This window comes from Nycticebus coucang, chromosome 10 (genome assembly GCF_027406575.1).
Source record: "Nycticebus coucang isolate mNycCou1 chromosome 10, mNycCou1.pri, whole genome shotgun sequence".
Classification (NCBI taxonomy): Eukaryota; Metazoa; Chordata; class Mammalia; order Primates; family Lorisidae; genus Nycticebus; species Nycticebus coucang.
In genome coordinates, this window is record NC_069789.1 from 74,512,738 (window position 1) to 74,533,532 (window position 20,795).

The following is a 20,795-nucleotide window of genomic DNA, read 5'->3' on the forward strand; positions in this document are numbered from 1 at the left end:
TCCATGAAGTGTTTCCTGGGCTCACTCTCACATGTGTGATCAGTTAGCAACAGAAAATAGAAGTAGGTTTTCCTGTTCTGATATGTCTGGTGGGGGCATGGTTGTTACAAGTGATAATGGGGTTAAGTGGTCATATGCAACTCATCATCTAGCAGGCTAGTCCAGGCTTGTTTCCGTGGTCATGGTCAGTGTTCACAATTTCCAATGTATAAGCAATCTTTGTTTGAGCCTCTTATTTCCTGCTTGATTATCTTTCATTGGCCAAAACAAGTCACATGGTCAAACAGATTCCTGGGTGGGTGAATGACCTCATCTCTTAATAGTAATAACTACAAGTCACACTGCAAAAAGGTATTCATAACAGAGAAATCAAAAATTAGTGACCGTTTTTGCAATTGACTATAACTCAAGTTCTGGATTATAAACTAACTACAAGGATGTGGATCCCAGTGTCATCGTGTACTGCCTGTTTGAACACAGATGAATTCTTAAAGTCCTCTGTGCTGAAATTAACTGATACATTAAAAGACATACTTTTATAGAATGTCCCCACATAGGGAAGGCTCCGAAGAATAAATGAGTTAGTTCTTACAGTGGTTTGAAGAGTGCTTGGTACAGAGTAAAAGTTCAGTAAATGTTAGTTAAGATTATCTTAGCAATAAAAATAAGTAGTATGGGTTGTCTTGAAAACATAGGATGCATATTCTCATTCATTTAGTCTATTTCTTTTTATATGTTCACATTGCTTGCTGTTATCTGGATCTGTTGTCTTGCCCCTCATCCCTTTATTTTTCATATTCAGATTTTTTTAATAGCATACTATATAGCCTTCACTAACTGTAAACATGGAGCTATAAAAAAGAATTCCTATATTTAATGCCCTGATTGACCTTATTTTGTCCTTTGAGCAAACCAAAACAATTTCTAATTTAGGGCCTTCAAACTTGCTCTTCTCTGTCATGTCCCCTTCTGTCCATGTTGGCCCCATCTCATTATTCAGATAATGAGTCAATTCAGTGTCATTTCAAATGTCACTTCCTCACAGAGGACTTCCTTGATCACTGTACCTAAAATAATCTGTCTTGATGCATTACATTACCTCACTATCCCATAACCAGTTTTACATACTGCAATGCATGCTTTACTCTCTAAAATGTCCACTGTCAACTTCACCACTTGAATGTAAGAGCATGAACCATCACTGTAAGTAGCTCTAACACATAGAAGAGAGCTGAGCACATAATAGGTGTTCAATATATATTTGATAAACTTCTTAGAAACATGCTCTATTTATAAGGACCATGGAGTCCCTGACATCCCCTTGTACACCCTAAGTGTAAGGAGGCAAATTAGATTCAGTTTGTCTGTTACTGGCGTATTATGGAGCTCACTATTAGGTTGGGGTTTTTTTAAGTTCAAAAATAGGGGGCTAAAACATAGAGCTGGAAATGTCATTAAAGACTCAAGAAAAGTTGTATAGTACAGAGCAAAAGTAATGGATACGCTTGAAAGCAGTAATTCAGTTAGGTCTCTATTATCGGTGCTAATGAAGAGAAGCAATGAAGCAGATGATCCATAACAACAGATAATGAAAAACTATTTGCGTTTAGCTCTGGGATGCATTATTCAGAGTCCCTAACTTGTAAACAGGTTATGTTCCAAAGGTCATTTGTAAATAGGTTATTTTGGACCCAGAATACATTTCCTAGGAAATAATATAGCTGATTTATAGTCCTAACGATATTTAGGAACTGAAAAGCAGTTAGAACAACCCATTATACCATTTTAATGGAAAAATAGCTTTTCAGTTTCCAAATAGATAAATCTGGAAGCTGTCCTCAGTAGCCACAGGCCTACTTTCTTCCTTCTAATCCAGAAGAAATGAAAACTTCTCTTCTGCCCCCATTACCCTAGCCCCAAAGCAAACTCTCTCTGTTAGCTAAATGCCAAAGATGGTCTTGGTAGGTGATGGGGGCAGATTCTAGGATGGAGGACTGGGGCTCTGTAGTAAAGGTTTGCAAGTGGTAGACAGACATTGTCAGAGCCACTTCAGCAGGTTTATGAACACTCTTTTGGAATAAATGGTGCTCACTGGAGTTAGGTAGCCTGCCCCCCACCATAAGTCAGGTGTTCAACACAGGGGAATGAGAGATCTGTGACAACTAGCTTGATATTGCTCAATACATCAAGTTTCAGATCAGTTTTAGAACCTGTGTCTCTAAAAAGAGGAAATAATAAAAGTTGAAATTTTGTGAAGAGAGGGCCTAGATAAAAGGAGACAAACAAGAATAATACCACATATAATAGAAATAGTGTAAAACAACCCCATTCAAATCACCAGGAGAGCGGGCAGATAAGCTGTGAAATATAGACACAACCAAACATTATTGAACAAATAAACCATAGAAGTAGACAATAATATTCTAGCAATGTTAATATTAGATGATAAAGTAAGTCTGAAATTATATGCTCTGTGATGCTGTATATTAAGTACAACTAAAATAATTACAATTGTAAGAATTACAATTAATGATGAATGAAATGAAATTATATAGATGTAATGAAATTATATAAAAAGTCAGGAGAATTATTGATCTGGACATATGGGTGATAGTTTTCTTGGGTGGGAAGAGAATGGAATTAGATTACCATGTAATGAAGTGCAGATTATTTTCAAGAACTTAGTTTAGTCCTGGCTTTTATTTTCTACCCCATAATACTTATTCTCCTCTAGATATGATATTATTATTTTATTTAATTTTTATGCTTTTTAACTATCCTCTATAAGCTAAATTTCTAAATGTCATTGTTCTTTTTTTCTTGATTTGTTAATGATTCTCTAAGTATAGACCTGATTTGTTAACGATGCTACAAGCAGTGGTCAAGAATAGGTGTCCTTGATTAGTTAATATCTGAACAAAGTTTGAAAAAGATTAGAGAATTAGGCTCAGTGCCCATAGCACCGTGGTTATGGTACCAGCCACATATACAAAGGGTGGCAGGTTCAAAACCGGGCCCGGGCCAGCTAAGCAACAACCACAACTGTAACAAAAAACAGCTGGGCATTGTGGCAGGTGCCTATAGTCCCACTACTTGGGAGGCTAAGGCAAGAGAATCACTTAAGCCCAAGAGTTTGAGGTTGCTGTGAGCTGTGACACGCCACGACACTCTATTGAGGGCAACATAGTAAGACTGTGCCTGAAAAAAAAAAAAAGAAAGATAAGAAAGAAAGAAAGAAAGAAAGAAAGAAAGAAAGAAAGAAAGAAAGAAAGAAAGAAAGAAAGAAAGAAAGAAAGAAAGAAAGAAAGAAAGAAAGAAAGAAAGAAAGAAAGAAAGAAAAGAAAAGAAAAGAAAAGAAAAGAAAAGAAAAGAAAAGAAAAGAAAAGAAAAGAAAAGAAAAGAAAAGAAAAGAAAAGAAAAAGAAAAGAAAACAAAGATTAGAGACTCAGTCATAAGGATTTATGAAGAAAGAGAATTCTAGGAAATGGGAACAACCACTACCAAGTTCCAGAGGTAGAGCTTTCCGGACATATTAAGAAAAAAATGAGGAAGCCAGTGTGGTTTGAGTAGAATATGGCAAGGGATGACTAGTAGGAGGTCTCTTTATGTTAGAAATAAAGAATCCAGAGCTTTGGAAGCCATTTTAAAAGTTTTGTCTTTTACTGTGAATATATACACACACAGCAGGGAGAGTGGCAAGGGGAGACATTGGAGGTTTTGAGCAGATGGGCATTGTCATATGACTTTTGTAATAAAAGAGTTACTCTGGACGTTGTGTTGGGGAAAGTCTGGGTTGAGATGTGGGAGGCAAGGTGGGAAATAGGCCAAGTAGAATCCATTAGGGAGCATCTGTAGTAACCTGAGGAATAATGGTGGGTTGGAATAATGTAGGAGCAGTGGAGGTGTTGAGAAGTGGTTAAATTCCACAGGAAATGAGAAAAAGAAAAGAATCAAGACAATACCAAGGTTTTTAGATTCAGCTACAAGAAGACCTCAACTACTGGAAACTCCAATTACTATCTGCTGAGATGTAAAAAGGTTATGAAAAACAGATTTTGGGGAGATGATCAGGAGTTCTGTTTGGACATATTAAATGTAAAATTTTTTACCATGTATTATACTGTATTATAATGACATTGTAAAATAGGCAACATAATCAAAGAATCTGAAATCGCAGAGATAAAGAAAACCTACCTGACAAAATAAAATTGGGATTTCTTTTAACATTATAGATATTTACAGCCTTGGGCATGGATGATATCACCACATATCATCCATTCTTTAAATTTATAATGAGGATTGCAAAGAAAGTTTAGCTCTCATAGTCATTCTTTAGTTGGAGAAATTTTTTTACAATGAATTTTAGGTTTAATAACACTTGTTTACTCTCTCCATTACAAATACTGCATTTATTTTTTTTCCTTTTTCTTTTTTGTCATTTGGACTGTTTATTTATTTTTCCTATGAGTCAAATTACTTTTCAAATCTCAGTTTCATTGCCCATGGCCTTTTGAATGCTTTCAGTGATTCATCCTGGCAAAATAAAACTTTATATAGGACAGAGTCCTCTTATCTGTTATTTTATTGTCTAATTCAAATGCCTTCCTCACTGGAAAGTAAATTGCTTACTCTCTATTTAGAGTTGTAATTTGAACTCCAGAAAGAAGCAAATCCTTCAAAGCCATTAGGGTGTTGACACATAATCTTGCCAGTAAAGGGAAAGGCTGCGCAGCTGCTTGACTGTCTTCTATTTACTTTGTTTATTGTCACTGTGTCAGTATCAGAAAACTGCCATAGCATTTTACAGAGGAGGCTTTGTTATACTAGTCTCATATCCTACACATGATTCCCCAGAGTATTAAACATTGTTTAGTCTCCCCACAAGGCAACAAAATACACAAAGAATTTAAAAAATAAAAGCTTCCTCTAACAAAATTTCAAATTTCTGGTAGGAAATCATCAGTTAAGATTGCTTTTTGTGTTATACATGTGAATTTTCCGAAGATCCCTCTTGGCTCAATAATATGATTTTAACTCTGACCACTTCAATCTACATAAAAATTCCCTTTTAGTACATACTCAAATTCCTTTCATCAGTAATGAAAAATTCCTTTTTAGTACCCACCCAAATCATTTTCACCAATAATGCTGCTCCTTGACCTGTTTTTCTCCTAAAGTAACTTTATATGAGGTCTGACAATGAAGTTTGTGAACTTATCCTAGAAGAAATGCTCCATACCTCATTTCCGAATATCACTGTGGTCACTGGATTGCCAAGGGGAGTACTTTGAAGATGCCCGTCGTGATATTCAGCAATGAGGTATGGAGCACTTTTTCTAGGATGAGTTTGCAAACTTGTCAGACCTCATATGTTTTTAGGATTTTTTTTTCAAGATAGTTTCAATATTGATAGCAATTTCAGATCTTAGATAAGCTAATAAATCCTGATAAATATGATTATAAAGTCAATTATAAAATGATGTTGACATATTAGCCAGGGTTTATTATAAGAATGGATTGGCTCATGTGATTACAGAGGCTGAGAGTCTGGCATTTGCAAAACGGAGACCCAGGAAAGCTGGTGAGAGCTAGAAAGTCTATGGTATGGGTCTAGTCTGAATCTGAAGGCCTGAAAATTAGAAGTGCCAAGAGCAGGAAGAGATCAGTGTTGCAGCTCAAATCGAGAGAATTCACCTTCGCCCACCTTTTTGTTTTTTTTTTTAGGTCCTCATGAGTGTGAGTGATGCCTACCCACTTTGTTGAGAACTGTTGTTTTTACTCAGTCTGGGGATTCAAATACTAATCTGTTCCTAAAATACCTTCATAGGCATATCTGCCTTTCTATCTGGGGCATCTCTTGGTACAGTCACATTAACACAGAAAATTAAGCATCACATTTGATAAATAAATCTTTAAAAAATTTTCCTAGTATTTAAAGAACAAAGTACAACCAAATCTTTAGAAAACAGTAATAATAATGCTATAAAACACACCATAGAGTGTATTATTATCAGATTGGCATATAATAAAATTGACTGTTCAAACTATAATTGTTACTGTTTAGCTTTTAAAAAATTGGATTTTATATTTATTTATTTCATTGTTCACTTAATTTCCTTCAAAACAAAGAATTAAAACAAATGAACTGCTGCTATTGTCATATATTAGAAATTTTCAGAAAAGACTGTGATAAAGTTCTGAAGAAATGAATAAACAGATGTGATGGGCAAAGAAGATTTAGCTTTATACTATCAATAAAAATTAGACATGGTTTTAATAATAGTGTTATACATAGACTTTAAGTCCCTAGACTATAATTTTAAATTTCTTGTCTGTTTCACCATAAGAAAGCACTTCATCTTTCACCTCTTGGAATCTTTTAAAATAAGTAAATAAATATAAATACAGATATATACAAATATATAAAATAAATGTGCATGTGTTAAGAAATTAAAATGCACTTCACATTGAGTATAGTCAAGGCTAGCTAGATGAAAGAGTGAAAGTGAGAAAACTAGTGTTAAAGGTGGAGTTAGAGATGTTTGGAAACAGCTGCAAAGACATATTGGCAGGCGATAAGGACTCTAACCACTTGCTGTCCTGACACAGGTGACTTAGATGAGAACTGCCAGCAGGAAGTCAGCCATATTGATTTTTTTTGGGGGGGGTATATTTCACAGAGCTGTGCAACCATCATCACAGTCAAATTTACAACATTTTCATTACCCCAAGAAGATACCACATTAAGTCAACACTCCAATTTTTCCCAACTTTATCATTCCTAGGCAACCATCAACCTACTTTTGATCTCTACAGATTTGTTTATTTTTACATTTGATGTAAACGGAATCAACACTACATTGTCTTTTGCAATTTCTTTAACTTGGCATAATGTTTTCAGGGTTTATGCATGTTATAGTATGGATTAGTACACTGTTCCATTTTGTGTTAGACAATGTCTACTATATGGCTATATCACATTTTATTTTTCCATTCATCAAATGATGAAAATTTGAGTTGTTTCCACTTATGGGGTATTGTATAATGTATATTCACATACAAATTTTTGTGTGGACATATAAGTTATTCCTAAAAATTATACTCAATATCTTTGAAATCATTTGATCACAAAATTTTTTCTCTGTCTGAAGTATAATTGAGCTTATTATTTTTTTTTCACAACTTTATTGAAGCATGATTGGCAAATAAGAATTAAATATAATTAAATTGTACAATGTGATGTTATGGTATCCATACATACCTTGTAAAATGATTACCACAGTTAAGCTAACAAACATATCCATCTTATTAGCTAGTTACCATTCGTGTATGTGTGTGTGTTTATGTGTGCATGGTGAGAACATCTGAGATCTATTTTCATAGCAAATTTCAACCAAATAATACATTACTCTTAATTAAAGTCACCATGTGGCACATTAGCTTTCTAGAATTTATTCATCTTATAGCTGAATTTTTGTTCCCGATGACCAATATTACTACCTTTTCTTTACTCTTCAGCCCCCATAACCACTATTCTGCTTTCTGTTAGTGTGAACTCAACTTTTGTTTAGGTTCCACATATAAGTGAGATGACATCAGTGTTTGTCTTTCTCTGTCTGCTTATTTCATTTGGCCTGATATCTGCCAAGTTCATTCATGTTAACACAAATGGCAGAATTTCTTTCTTTTTTTCAGGCTGAATAATTTATATATATTATACGAGGTCTGTCAATTAAGTTTGCAAACTTGCCACCATGTGCTTACATTGGACAAACAACTGGACAAACAACTCAGTAAGGTTTCATAACCTTGATATATATCATAACCATGATATATCAGTGTCTCAGAGTTGTGTTGATGTTGATGTGTAGTTAGTTGTGTCTTGCTCAGTGGCATTCATTACTGTTGTGTGTTTTAGCATGCTGTGGTGAGAATGTGAGAGCTTGAATTAGAGCAATGTAAAAACATTTCTAGATTTATTGTTAAACTTGGCAAGAATGGAAGTGAAATCAAGAACATATTGGTGCAAAATTATGGGGATAATGCCATGAAAATGACAGTGTATAAATGGATTAAACCTTTTTCTGAGGGAAGAGAAAGCATCACTGACGAAGAGAGGTCAGCGTGGCAAATAGCAAGGAGAATTGACAAAACTTCCAAAAATTCATTGAATTGTGTGTCAAAATCATAAAATGACTTTGGGAAACATGGCAGACCAAGTAAATGTTGATAGAGAAACAGGAAAATCTTAACTGAAAATCTTGGCCAACAATTCATGGCTCTTGCTTTATGACAATGCACCTGCTCACACAGCACTGACCGTGAGGGAGTTTTTAGCCAGTAAACAAATAACTGTACGGAATACCCTGCCAACCTCTATCTAAATATAACATACTAACAACCCTGCTTCCTCTATCTAAATATAATATACTAACAAAACAGGCAAACTAAATGTTGATCATTATGGTCTTTAAAAAATTGATACAGTTTATATTAATGAGCAAAGAGGAAAAATAACAGAAAGGACACTGGGCTTTAATAGTTAATATTCTATTATGTACCAATTTGATTCACCTAGAATTTTACCTTTTGGTAGAATTGTTTATTATGCCATAACTCTGTGATGGAGAATCAAAATTACATATAAGGAGGACAGAGAATATTAATAAAAACATATCATCTAATGTAATTGGGGGGATAGTTAACAAACAATATAAAATATTGTTAAAGTAAAGAAAGTGACTAGAGTATTAATTTTATGCTTTGATTTTTTCATCTCCTAATGCCCTTGGGTTATTTCCAAATATTATAAAATGTACAGTGGTACCCTTAGAAAATAGATGTCTTTTTCTTTTTGCTCTACTTGGAACAATGTCTATTATGTATTTACTTTGGGCTCATTCCTGGGAATACTGAGGGCAGAGAAAACAGGGATGCCAAAAATGGATTGAATGAATAAAGTCAATATCTATCAATAATTCAATATAAAGTCTATACCTATCAGTAAGTCAATTAATTCAAGGCCTTAGATAATAAGGTAGGGGCGTTGAATATTACAATTAGCATCAGGTCTTTCTGGGATACAAAGAACATGTTGAGTTTTTAACCTGAGTAGTCCTAAGAAACAAGAAGAAACTTTGGACAGACTCACTTCCAAGGCTCATTTGGGGCCTGGGTGTCCCCTCTTGTGTTCTCCCTGCATTCTCCCTGCCTAGCCTCCAGCACCCAAGACCTAGAAATGACCTCATTCTTCCCCGGGTGCAGGCCACGCCCCAGTCCACTCCATTCACTGGATTACTGGAACCCTTCACTAGCTTCACCACTGCACACAGATGACAATTCAAAGTCCTCACAGGGGCCCTCTGCCTGTACCACCTACCTGGGGCCTGGCTCCACCTCCCTTGGGGGAGGCTTGGATGGGGCCTGGCTTATAGAGGTCAGAGCTTACCCCTGAGCTCTTGGGCATAAAGTTAGGGAGACGGAGGTCCAAAGTGGGTTACATGACACATCCAGAGCTAAGCAGGAAAGAACTCAAAGCTCCCGCCCCTGCCTGGTGACCACCCCAGCCAACCCAGCCTGGCCACAGCCTTGGTACCAGGACCTCCCTCCAAGATCTCACAGACCCCTAGAGGCTGCCCCTGAGGCCTTGCCCACAGGGATCCCAGGGTGTGGAAGGAGGCCCACAGTACCAAGCCCTGCCCCTATGAGCCCTCCTGGGAGAAGGGACAATCCCTGCTCTGAAGGGAGAAATTGCTAGTGAAAATCCGGGTACAACAGAGAAAATATTTTTCTAGGTGTATACTTGGATGGCTCCTCTCTATATATCCAATAATACTCTGGATATTGCTTATACTAAAGAACCATAAAGACTTTAAATACCAAGCTACATATAAGGCTACTCCTGCATAGTCCCACACTTAAAAAGCTTTAACATTTGTACATTTTCATTTTTCTTTACCTGTATTTTGAACTCATTTCATGAATTTAGAAAAACACAAACGTAATTATTATAAATGAACATTACATTAATTTAGGTTAAATTTTCATGCTGACATAATTTCAGTGATAAAATCTGCTAGAATGGAAAATGAGTAAAGTCTAGCTTCTCTTCTTCGTTATGCCATTGGGGATAATTTTAATCTTTTGTATTGGTATTATTCTTAAATAAAATAGGCTTTTCCTCTAAAAATGGCTAGTCTTAATGATACCATTACACAATGATCCATGTATCTGCTACAAAAAAAAAAAAAAAGAAATGTGAAACAAATTAAAATTGTGGAATGTGCACTCAAACCTAGAATTTTCTGATCTTACCCTTGTGCGAAAATTGTCAATTAAATTATTTTTTACTAATTAATAATCAGCATAATTTTTCAAATGAGAAATCTAAGCTAAATATTTTTTTTTTGCTGCGACAGAATTTGATCACCTATGAGAATAAGAGATAACTATTTTACAAACGTTTTACTTATTTTCGATTGTCACCTTTTAGATTAAATGAGTTTTTGATAATTTTTTTTCTCTATTACTATGAGGCACTTCCCAGAGGAAGGATATTAAATACAGACTTTTAAAACTCAATCTGTATCAAATACAAATTTTATAGCTCCATCTGTATTTTGTAATTTCTTTTGTATATACAAATGGTCCAAAGGTTTTGTTTGATTAACTTAATAATTACTTTCATAGCTAATGCCATCATGTCTTGTTTTTCTTAAAATAATTTTTTTAAGATGTAATATTACTTATGTTTTGATAGAAATGAATTTTCAATATTTAAATATACTTTCTCCAAGCCAAACTGTTGTTTTTACTAATTAAATGTTAAAATGTAATTGGACAACTAGTGCAACATAGCAAGATCCTGTCTTTACAAAAACCAGAAATACTAGCTGGATTGATACATGCCTGTAATCTCAGCTACTAGGGAGGCTGAAACAGAAGGATCAGGTGATCAGTTGAGCCCAGAAGTTTGAGGTTGCAGTGAGCTATCATGACCCTACTGCACTCTAGCCTGTGCAATGGAGCAAGATACTGTCTCTGAAAACAAAAATGTAAGTGAAAAAAACAAGTGAAATTATTACTATTGGGATGACATTTCAGAAAAGCTGTACATTTCACTCTGTTGCCATCTTGTTTTCCCTTCACCTTTACTGCATAAGCTCTAAAGTCAAGAACAAACACCTTTATTTTTCTATCCAAAGTTATTTTTCGCACTTTTTCTTACTCATAAAACCTCTATTTTACTCACTATTGCCACTTTCTTTATGACTTTGTGATGGGTAGGTTGACCCCAACTACAGATTCAGTTTGGGGCCCTGACTGACCTCAGCCGACCATAAAGTTCCCACTTCCATCACTATTAGTTGGTTTGGATGCAGTCCTAATGCAGTAATGGCCACTGAAAGGTGACAGTGTTCGCTGAGAGATTTCCAAGAAAAGTTTCCCCTGTTTTTAGAAAGATAAAAAGGAAGAGATAATCTCTAGTTCCCAAGCATAGGCAACCTATGCTAATTCCCTTCCCAAATCTCTAGAAGTAATGTGTGATTCTCCCATGAATAACCAGAACAGAACATAAAACACCAAAGAACCAGTGTTGTCTGTCATCTCCATAGAGCAATTTTTCTACAGCAGCACTGAGAGAAACATGAACAGAGTTTTATAGATTTCTCAGATTAGCTGTTTTCCTACTGAGATTTAAAAGTCTAATTCACCTCCTAGGATTCTACAACAGCTCATACAAAGCAGCAGCCCTAATACAGCCATATGAAGCTTTCTGCTAAGATAAGAAGGGGGTGCTTAAGTGATTGGTTGGAGAGGAAAACAGAGACATGAGTATACAGTAGAACCTCCACGGTCGACCATCTCCCTGCATTGACTGCTTCCTTAACCTGACCTAATTTTCACAGACTGGACGTGCACCACACTTACGTATTAGTAGAGTAGGCCTGGTTCCTTATGTTGACCGCCTTCTGTACATTAACTGGTTTGTTGACTTTACAGTTTCTACAGTATTTGTCTTCCAAGTGTGCAGGTTAAGCCATCTTATTTTGAGTAGAACCTGCTTCTCTTATCTTTAGAATATTAACATCTTTTAAACTGGTAGGCAGTGTGGGGTATTAAAAGGAGTATGGACTTCAAAGCAAGATGGCTTTGAGACAGGCTTCCAACTCACCTATTTATGAAATCTTTTAACTTGTATGTGTCCCTGAGCCTCGGTTTCTTCATGCATGAAAGGGTGATAATGATAACACATCAGGCTATTATAAGGATTCAGACAATGTACAAAGTGACTAGCACCTCAATTCATGTATGGGAAGCAGTTAATAAACAGTGGTTATTTTAATATGCTAAGCCCAGTGATGTCTCTCTGTAAAATCAGTTGTAAAGAGAGAGCTTTACATGGTTAACTGTCAGAGAGGATTGTTGAACTAAATTTTTTGAGTGCCTGATATGCTTCACTATCATATTATTTACATAGTAAAAGTCCTATATTTTTTTTTTTTTTTGTAGAGACAGAGTCTCACTTTATGGCCCTCGGTAGAGTGCCATGGCCTCGCACGGCTCACAGCAACCTCCAGCTCCTGGGCTTAAGAGATTCTCTTGCCTCAGCCTCCCGAGTAGCTGGGACTACAGGTGCCCACCACAGCACCCGGCTATTTTTTTGTTGCAATTTGGCCGGGGCTGGGTTTGAACCCGCCACCCTCGGCATATGGGGCCGGCGCCCTACTCACTGAGCCACAGGCGCCGCCAAAAGTCCTATATTTAGTAAAGATAGAAGCAGGCAATGTTAGCAATAATGACTGCAGTGACAGAAACACAAATCCGTCATCCATTTGCAGATTCAGAAAATCCAGAAAAGTGGGGAAAGGGAGGGAGTATAAGTAGAAGCGGCATGTTCCAAATCAGGTGTCCAGGTGAGGTGGGATCCTTGGCTTAAAGGACGCTCTGTAGTCTTCTATATACCATTGCAAGAATCAGCCTGCGGGATACCCACGCTTGCGAGGGATTTTGACGCTCTTGTTTCAGTTCCACACAGCTCTCCACCATGATCTGAAATGGAGGTAGCACCAACTCTCGGTGGCTTCTTTTAGTTAAGGACGTCAGAACTGTGCCTGCAGAAATTCTTCTGTAAGGACGGTGCCCTGCCTGGGCCCACTGCTGATGCAGATGTTTCTCTATTTGCTGATGCAGATGTTTCTCTATGTTTCTCTATTTGATCATGCTATACTGATCACGTCACTTGGAATTTGGTAGTTAAATAGGACATGTTATTACTTTCTGCCCACACAGACTTTCCCTCACAATTTACCTAATTAACTCACTCATCCTTCATGTCTCCGCTTGAATGTCACTTTCTCAAAAAAGACTTTGGTGACCTCCAGATTAGCTTAGGTTCCATACCAGGTACTTCCATAACTTCCTGAGCACAGCATTTATCCCACAGTGTATTTTTATATGTGTTGCTATTTATTCAATGTCTATGTTTCTTCGCTGAGGGAAATACATGTAAAGGCCAGGGCTTGATCTGTTTGCGTATCACTATAAAGGGACACATAAGCACCGTGCCTGGCACATAGTAGGTACTGAACGAATATTTTAATTAAATGAAATAAAGAAAAAACACTAAGTAAACAATTATTAAAAAAAAAAAAAAAAGAATGTATGATGCCATTCGCAGAATAGCCACAGCAAGAAACCTTGCCTCCTATTAACATGATGTTCAAATGTACATGGGGTTCAATCCTGGCCCCACAACATAATAGCTGAGTGACAAGAGGCAGAGTTTTAAATCTCTTGATGCCTCGTTTTCCTAATATAAACAAAAGGCAAATAAAATTTCTTCTTTGCAGGGTCATTGTGATGATAGAGTTGTGGTTTGCAGCAAGCACTGAACTAGGGCACACCAGGCATCACACCACTGTTCCTCTCTCTAAGCAGAATTCTCACTACCAGTACATTCAGTTGTTGGTACAGTACCCCGGGCTTACATATACTAATGTAAATACTTATCTGATCTAAGGGAGGAAATGCTGCAGAACTCTAGAAACAAAGAGAGTTGTCTGTAGCCAATAGGCCCAGAAGCACAGACCAAAATGATGTAAGGAGCCTCAAAATTATTTTTGTTTGCTTGTTGGATTTTTACTTCAAAATATTATGGGGTACAAGTGTTTTGTTACATGGATATTTTGTATAATGCCCATCTCGAGAATAGTGTTCATTATACCTGTTAAGTATGTTTTTATCCCTCACTCTCCCCTTCCAATCCCCTTTCTTGGTTTTTCATGTCCTTTCGTGCCCATGTATATTCATTATTTGAAAACCACTTATATGTGAGAAAATATGTTTGGCTTTCCATGCCTGAGCTACTTCACTTAGGATAATGGTCTATAGTTCCATCCAAGTTGCTGCACATGATATTATTTCTTTCTTTTTTTTTTTTTTTTATGTCTGAGCGGTACTCCAGGGTATAACTTACACACACACACACACACACACATTTTCCTTATCTGGTCATGATTTGGTGGTCACTTAGGTTGATTCCACATCTTTGCACTTATGAAAAATGACCTCTTTGGATAGATATTCAGCAGTAGATTGCTGGATTGAGTGGCAGGTCTACATTTATTACACTGAGGAATTGCCACACTATTTTCCACAGAGGTTTTACCAGTTTGCCCTCCCACCAAAAGTATGTGAGTGTTTCTTTCTCTCTGCATCCATGACAGCACCTATCGTTTCTTCACCTTTTAGTAATGGCCATTCTGATGGGTTAAGGTAGTATGGCATTGTAATTTTAATTTGCATGAGCTTATTTTCATGTTTCTTAGCCACTTGTCAACCTTCTTTTGAGAAACTTCTATTTGTCTTTTGCCTACTTTTTGACAGAGTTGTTTTTTCATCTTGTTGATTTGAGTTCTTTGTAGATTCTAGATGTTAGCCCTTTGTTGCCTATAGAGTTTGTTAATATTTTCTCCCATTCTATTGGCTCAGCTGTCTATTCACTTTTTTGATTATTTTTTCTGCTGAGCAAAACTTTTTAATTTAATTAAGACATTCATTCGTTTGTGTTGTTGCTATTTTTGCCTTTGGGGTCTTCATCAGAAATTCTTTGCCTTAGGATAGTATCTAGAAGAATTTTTCCTACATTTTCTTTAGAATGTTTATGCTTTCATGCCTACGTTTAAGTCTTGAGTTATTTGTAAATAACTTGAGTTATTTTGTGGATATGGTGAGAGAGATTGTTTAACCTTCTGCATGTGGCTAATTTTCCCAGTGCCATTTACTGAACAGGGCTTCCTTTCCCCATTATCTGTTGTTGTCTGCTTTATTGAAGATCATTGGTCATATGTACACAGTTTTATTTCTGAATTCCCCATTCTATTCCATTGATCTATGTTTCTATTTTAATACCAGTATCATGCTGTTTTGATTACTGTAGCCTTCTGGTATAATTTTAAACCATATAATGTGATGTCTATAGATGTGTTCCTTTTGCTTAAGATTGCTTTGGTTATTTGGGCTCTTTTTTTTGTTCCAAATGAAGATTAAGATTATTTTTTCTAGATCTGTGAAGTATGAACTTGGTACTTTGATGGAGATTGTGTTGAATCTGTAATTACTTTGGGCAGTACGAACATTTTAGTGATGTTGATCTTACCAATCCCTGAGCAAGAGATGTTTATCCATTTGTTTGTGTTATCTGGAATTTCTTCTTTTTTTAGTTCTCCTAAGCATTTCATTTTCTTTGCAGCTATTGTGAATCATGTGGGGTCCTTAATTTGACTTTCAGTTTGACTCTTAATAGTATGCAAAAATCTACTGGTTTGTGTACCTTGATTTTGGAACCCAAAACTTTTTTTTTTTTTGAGAACGTGTGTCTCTCTGTTGCCCTGGGTAGAGTGCCATGGTGTCATAGCTCACAGCAACCTCAGACTTCTTGGGCTCAAGTGCAAGCTGCCTGTCTCAGCCTCCCAACTAGCTGGGACTACAGAGGTGCGCCACAATGCCTGGCTATTTTTTTTTTTTTTTTTTAAGTAGAGACGGGATCTCACTCTTGCTCAGAATGGTCTCAAACTCCTGAGCTCAAGCCATTCACCTGCCTCAGCCTCCCAGAGTGCTGGGATCACAGGTGTGAGCCACCACTCCCAGCTTTGGAACCTGAACTTTTCTTGGATTTATTTGTCAGTTCCAGGAGTCTTTCAGTGGAGTCATATTTTAGATGCAGGACCATATTGTCAGCAAACAGTTTGACTTCCTCTTGATTTGGATACCATTTATTTCTTCCTCTTGCTCGATTGTTCTGGCTAGGACTTTCAATACTATGTTAAAAAGAAGTAGTGACAGTGGATATCTTTATCTTTTTCCAGTTCTTAGGATGAATACTCTCAACTTTTCCCCATTCAATATGATGTGGGATGTTCAATTGCCACATATGAATTTTATAATTTTGAGGTATGATTCTTCTATGCCTACTTTTTTGAGGATTTTTATAATGAAATGGTGAGAGATTTTATTAAATATTTCTTCTGCATCTATTAAGATGATCATACGGTATTTATTTTTGTTTGTGTTTATGTGGTGAATAGCATTTTGTATTTGCTTATGTTCAATCTTCCTTGTATCCCTGGGATAAAACCTTTTGCTCATGGTGGACAATCTTGTTGACGGGCTGGTGAATTCAGTTTGCTTGTATTTTTTTGATGATTATTGCATCTGTGTTCATAAGGGATATTGTTCTGTATTTTCTTATTATTTCCTTTTCTGGCTTCCATATCAGTGTGGTAACTGATATGAACTTATATGAACTGATAACTTCATATAATCAAGGAAGATTTCTTTCTCCTTGATGTTACGGAATATTATCTCTACCATCGGTATCAGTTCTTCTTTGTACATCTAGTATAATTCAGCCGTGAATCCATCTGGTCTGGGACTTTCTTTTTATTGGGAGATTTTTTATTACAGAATCAATCATGCTTCTCATTACAAGTGGCAGGTCACAGTATCATATGGGGTGCCCAGGCAGGTCACAGGACTGCATTTGGTGGTGAGGCAAGTTGCAGATGCCTAGATATGTCAGAGGATCTTGGCCAGTGTCTAGACAGGTCATGGAACCTGAGTCATTGCTGTGGGGTTTTTTGGGAGATGCCACTTTTGAAGCTGGGGCAGGAGGCTGGGTGAGTCCATCACCACTCATGCAGACATTGTGGAAGATTGCTCTGCCTCGGTCTCCCTGGGGTAGTGGCAGTGGCTGTGTGGCAAGTCAATCTAGGCCACATGGTTCAGGACTGTGGGCATTTGCTCCTTTCAAGTGTAGGCATAATGGTGGTTATGTGGCAGGAAGTGGCTTGTGGCTAACAGGACCATGGTGGAGAGCAGAACAACAGGGATATTGTCCCAGAGTGCCGTGGGTGCATGCCCACCAACCAGCATGCAGGCCCAGGGGACTTGTTCCTCTGATCAGGGCTTGGGGTCACCAGTGTGTGGCCTGCCAGACAATACACAAAACCAAGGAACATGGCCAACTAAATGGTGTGAAGTTCTGCAGAGGTGTGGCCTGCTGCACAGAAAGCAGGTCAATGGAGGTGTGGATCTCTACATGACATATGGGACCAGGGCACTTTGTCCTCCAGCCAGCACACAGGACCACAGTGGCCTGCCAGTTGGTACATAGGTCCACAGGGGCATGGTCCACTGCCCAACATGTGGGCCCCTGGGGACATGGGCCTCCAGGGGGAAGTTCATGTGAGGAGGTGTAGACCTCCATTCAATGTCCAGTTCTACAGGGCAAGGACCTCAACCTGGCAAGAGGTAATGTTTGGGCAGTCCTTATGAAGATGATCCTGTGCAGATGAGGTGCCCCAGACCTCAGTGCTTGGAGTGGTGTCAGCCATGACAACCCAGAACCATGGCCAGCACATCCCTGCTACCCCTCCTCTCCAATGCAACACTACTATACAATATCTAAGCATTCTCTGATGAGGAGGAAAGCCCTCAGTGTGGGTGGGGGGCTCTTCACAGGTCAAGTTGCAGTGTCTAAGTAGGGATCTTGAAACCCTAGGGGTCCTTCCTTATAACTTCCGTACATTTCGGAGTCTCCCCTGGGGACCTTTTGGTCTTAGCTAGTGGAACTTTCTGTCTCCCTCTCCCTCACTCTGAGTGTATCCTGTCTGTTGTCTGATAACTTACAATGCTCTCTCCAATATGGCTTATCCACAGGCGGACATCTACTTGCAGTTTTTGATCCTCTCCCAGAGAGTGGCAAATGCTTCCAGTTCTTCATCTTTAATTCACAGGGAACCTGGAATTAAAAAACATCAGGTCAGTAAATTAACAGCAGATTCTTTATCTTTCTCAACTTCTTGACTTGTCATGAGATAAACGTCCCTACCTGTAAGCTACTTGATATTAGATCTTCTACCACATTAAGCCAGAAGCTTTCTTTCTCATATAGATAGATCAGTCTAGTCGTCTGCTTTCTGATAATCTCCAAATAGTGAAAGTTTGATGGAGACAATCATAACATCCAAAGTGGTTACCATCAAATTTATTGTTTTAACCCCTTTTAGACTATGTAATTCTTTGCAATCTTTTTCGATTTTCCCTGTCCTACTTCTTCTACTTTCCTACGAATTACCTGCTAATTTATGATTTCTGTGTTTCTCTTCCTCCAGAAGGCAAGCTACGTGACAGCAGAGACTACAACTTTGTTTTCTATTGTATCCACCAAGTGATAGTGACACATCGAGCATGCAGTAGAATTCCTCTATGAAGGAGGAATTTCAGTCTGTAAATCAGAAATGACTCACAGTTTATATTTACAGACAATTAAATTTATTCAGTTAAGATTAAATTATGGAGGATGTGTTTCTTATCAAACCCTATTCAGGATTTATGCCATGTAATTTATGGATTTTGAGAAACATAATTTTTAAAAGGAGAGTTTAAGTATAAAGCACAACAAAGTAAGTTATAATTTGGACAGGAATAAGGCAATCCTGAATGCCTAAAAATATCATTTTTTTGTAAGATAATGAGAGCTTCCACTTCATGTGGTTATTGTGAGGATTAGGGACAATTGTACAAGTAAAGCACTTAGAGATGCAATAAGAATTACTCGAGTTCTGCTAACACTAATTATTACCATGTATAGTTAAATGTACATCTTTATATGATTCAACAAACCCATGAGATGGCAAGCATTATTTGTATGATACCAGTGATGAAGTTGAGGCTCAAAAAACATAGCAACTGGCTCAAGGGTGCCCTTCAACTAACTGGTCCAATGGATAATTACATCCCTGCTCACAACTCTAAGGTGCATTCTGTTTCTACCATGCCACACTGTGCATAAATAAGTTATAGCCATGTAATATATACAGGGTGCTACTTCATCTCACACAGAGTAAACTGAATGAGTAAAAACTATATGTCACACACAAAAACTATGTGTAACAAAGGTACAGATATGCTTTTTTAAGGAATCAAAACCATTCTGAAAGGTTGAAAAACTGTTACTCCTCTTTGTTTTGATTATCTTGACTTATGCTGATAGCTATTCCTTACAGATATACTACCACTTTAATTTACTGGTAGCTGTTGTAACTTGTATGCTAATCTCTCTAATTTAAAAAGCAATAATATGTACCTTTTTATCCACTAAGAAGAGCTCTTCTTTCTTAGTTGAGAGTTTGTGTCAGCAATCATTTAGATCAAATATAAGATTTGCTGATGTGAGAAAATTCAAAGCTGGTTAATTGCATCAAATTTTTAAGTGAAAAGCATCTTCTTTACAACCCTCAACTATCATCAAGGAGAGGGCTAAGTACAATTTGAACTCTCTTTTTGCAGTTCTATAGTGACAAAACTGCTGACCTGGTTGTTCTTTCACCAGCTTATGCTGAACCCAAAATGAAGAAAATAAAATACAAATTTTGAATCTTTATGTAAACATCCAGATGACATATTCTGCAAGGAAGGCAGTTTTGAATAATAAAAACTTTTGTTCAGACTTTCTCATTTTGTCATGTACAAAAGCTTACTTCAAACATTATGCAAAAGGAGATTGAATGTTCTTTCCCAGATGTAGCAAATTGTTTGGATGACCCAGCCCTGAAATCTGCTTTGATCAGTAAATAGAAAATGACTTCTTATTACTTTTGTACATTTTTCTTCAGACCTAAGTCGACAAGTGATTTATTAATTATTATGCTCTGTGTATATTTCTCTGACTGCCCTGAAATAAGATAGCAAAATATTTTTTCTTCATAAATGGAGAAAGTAAACTAATGGATCCTTTTAAATTACTAGTCAAAAACTTGAAACTTATACATTATGTGAAATTCACTCAGCCCTACTTCAAGGATAAATACCATTGAATTTAAACTTTTTCAATAGCCCATCTTTGTAACCACAAACTTATTTCTCCCATTTTCTCCCATTCTTAAAATTAGTTAACATTAAAACAGCCTCTCCCACAAGTTAGATATCCTTTCATTTTTTTGTGTGTAACTCTCAAGGTTTTTGAAGCAATATATTTTTCTCATTCATTTCTCTTACATTACATTCTACCTCCCATATCCACTGCTTCACTGAAGTTGATCGCATTGAAGTCACTGATGTTCCCCAATATTTCAATCCAAGTTTCTCTCTTCAGTTTTCAATATAATCTTTGTGATATGACCACCACCTGGCCAGAATTTTCTCCTGGATCTCCTAGATACATTTGGCTATTGTTTACCTTTCTTTCATTCAAAAACTTTTATTAAATGGTTACTCTGTTAATCATTGTG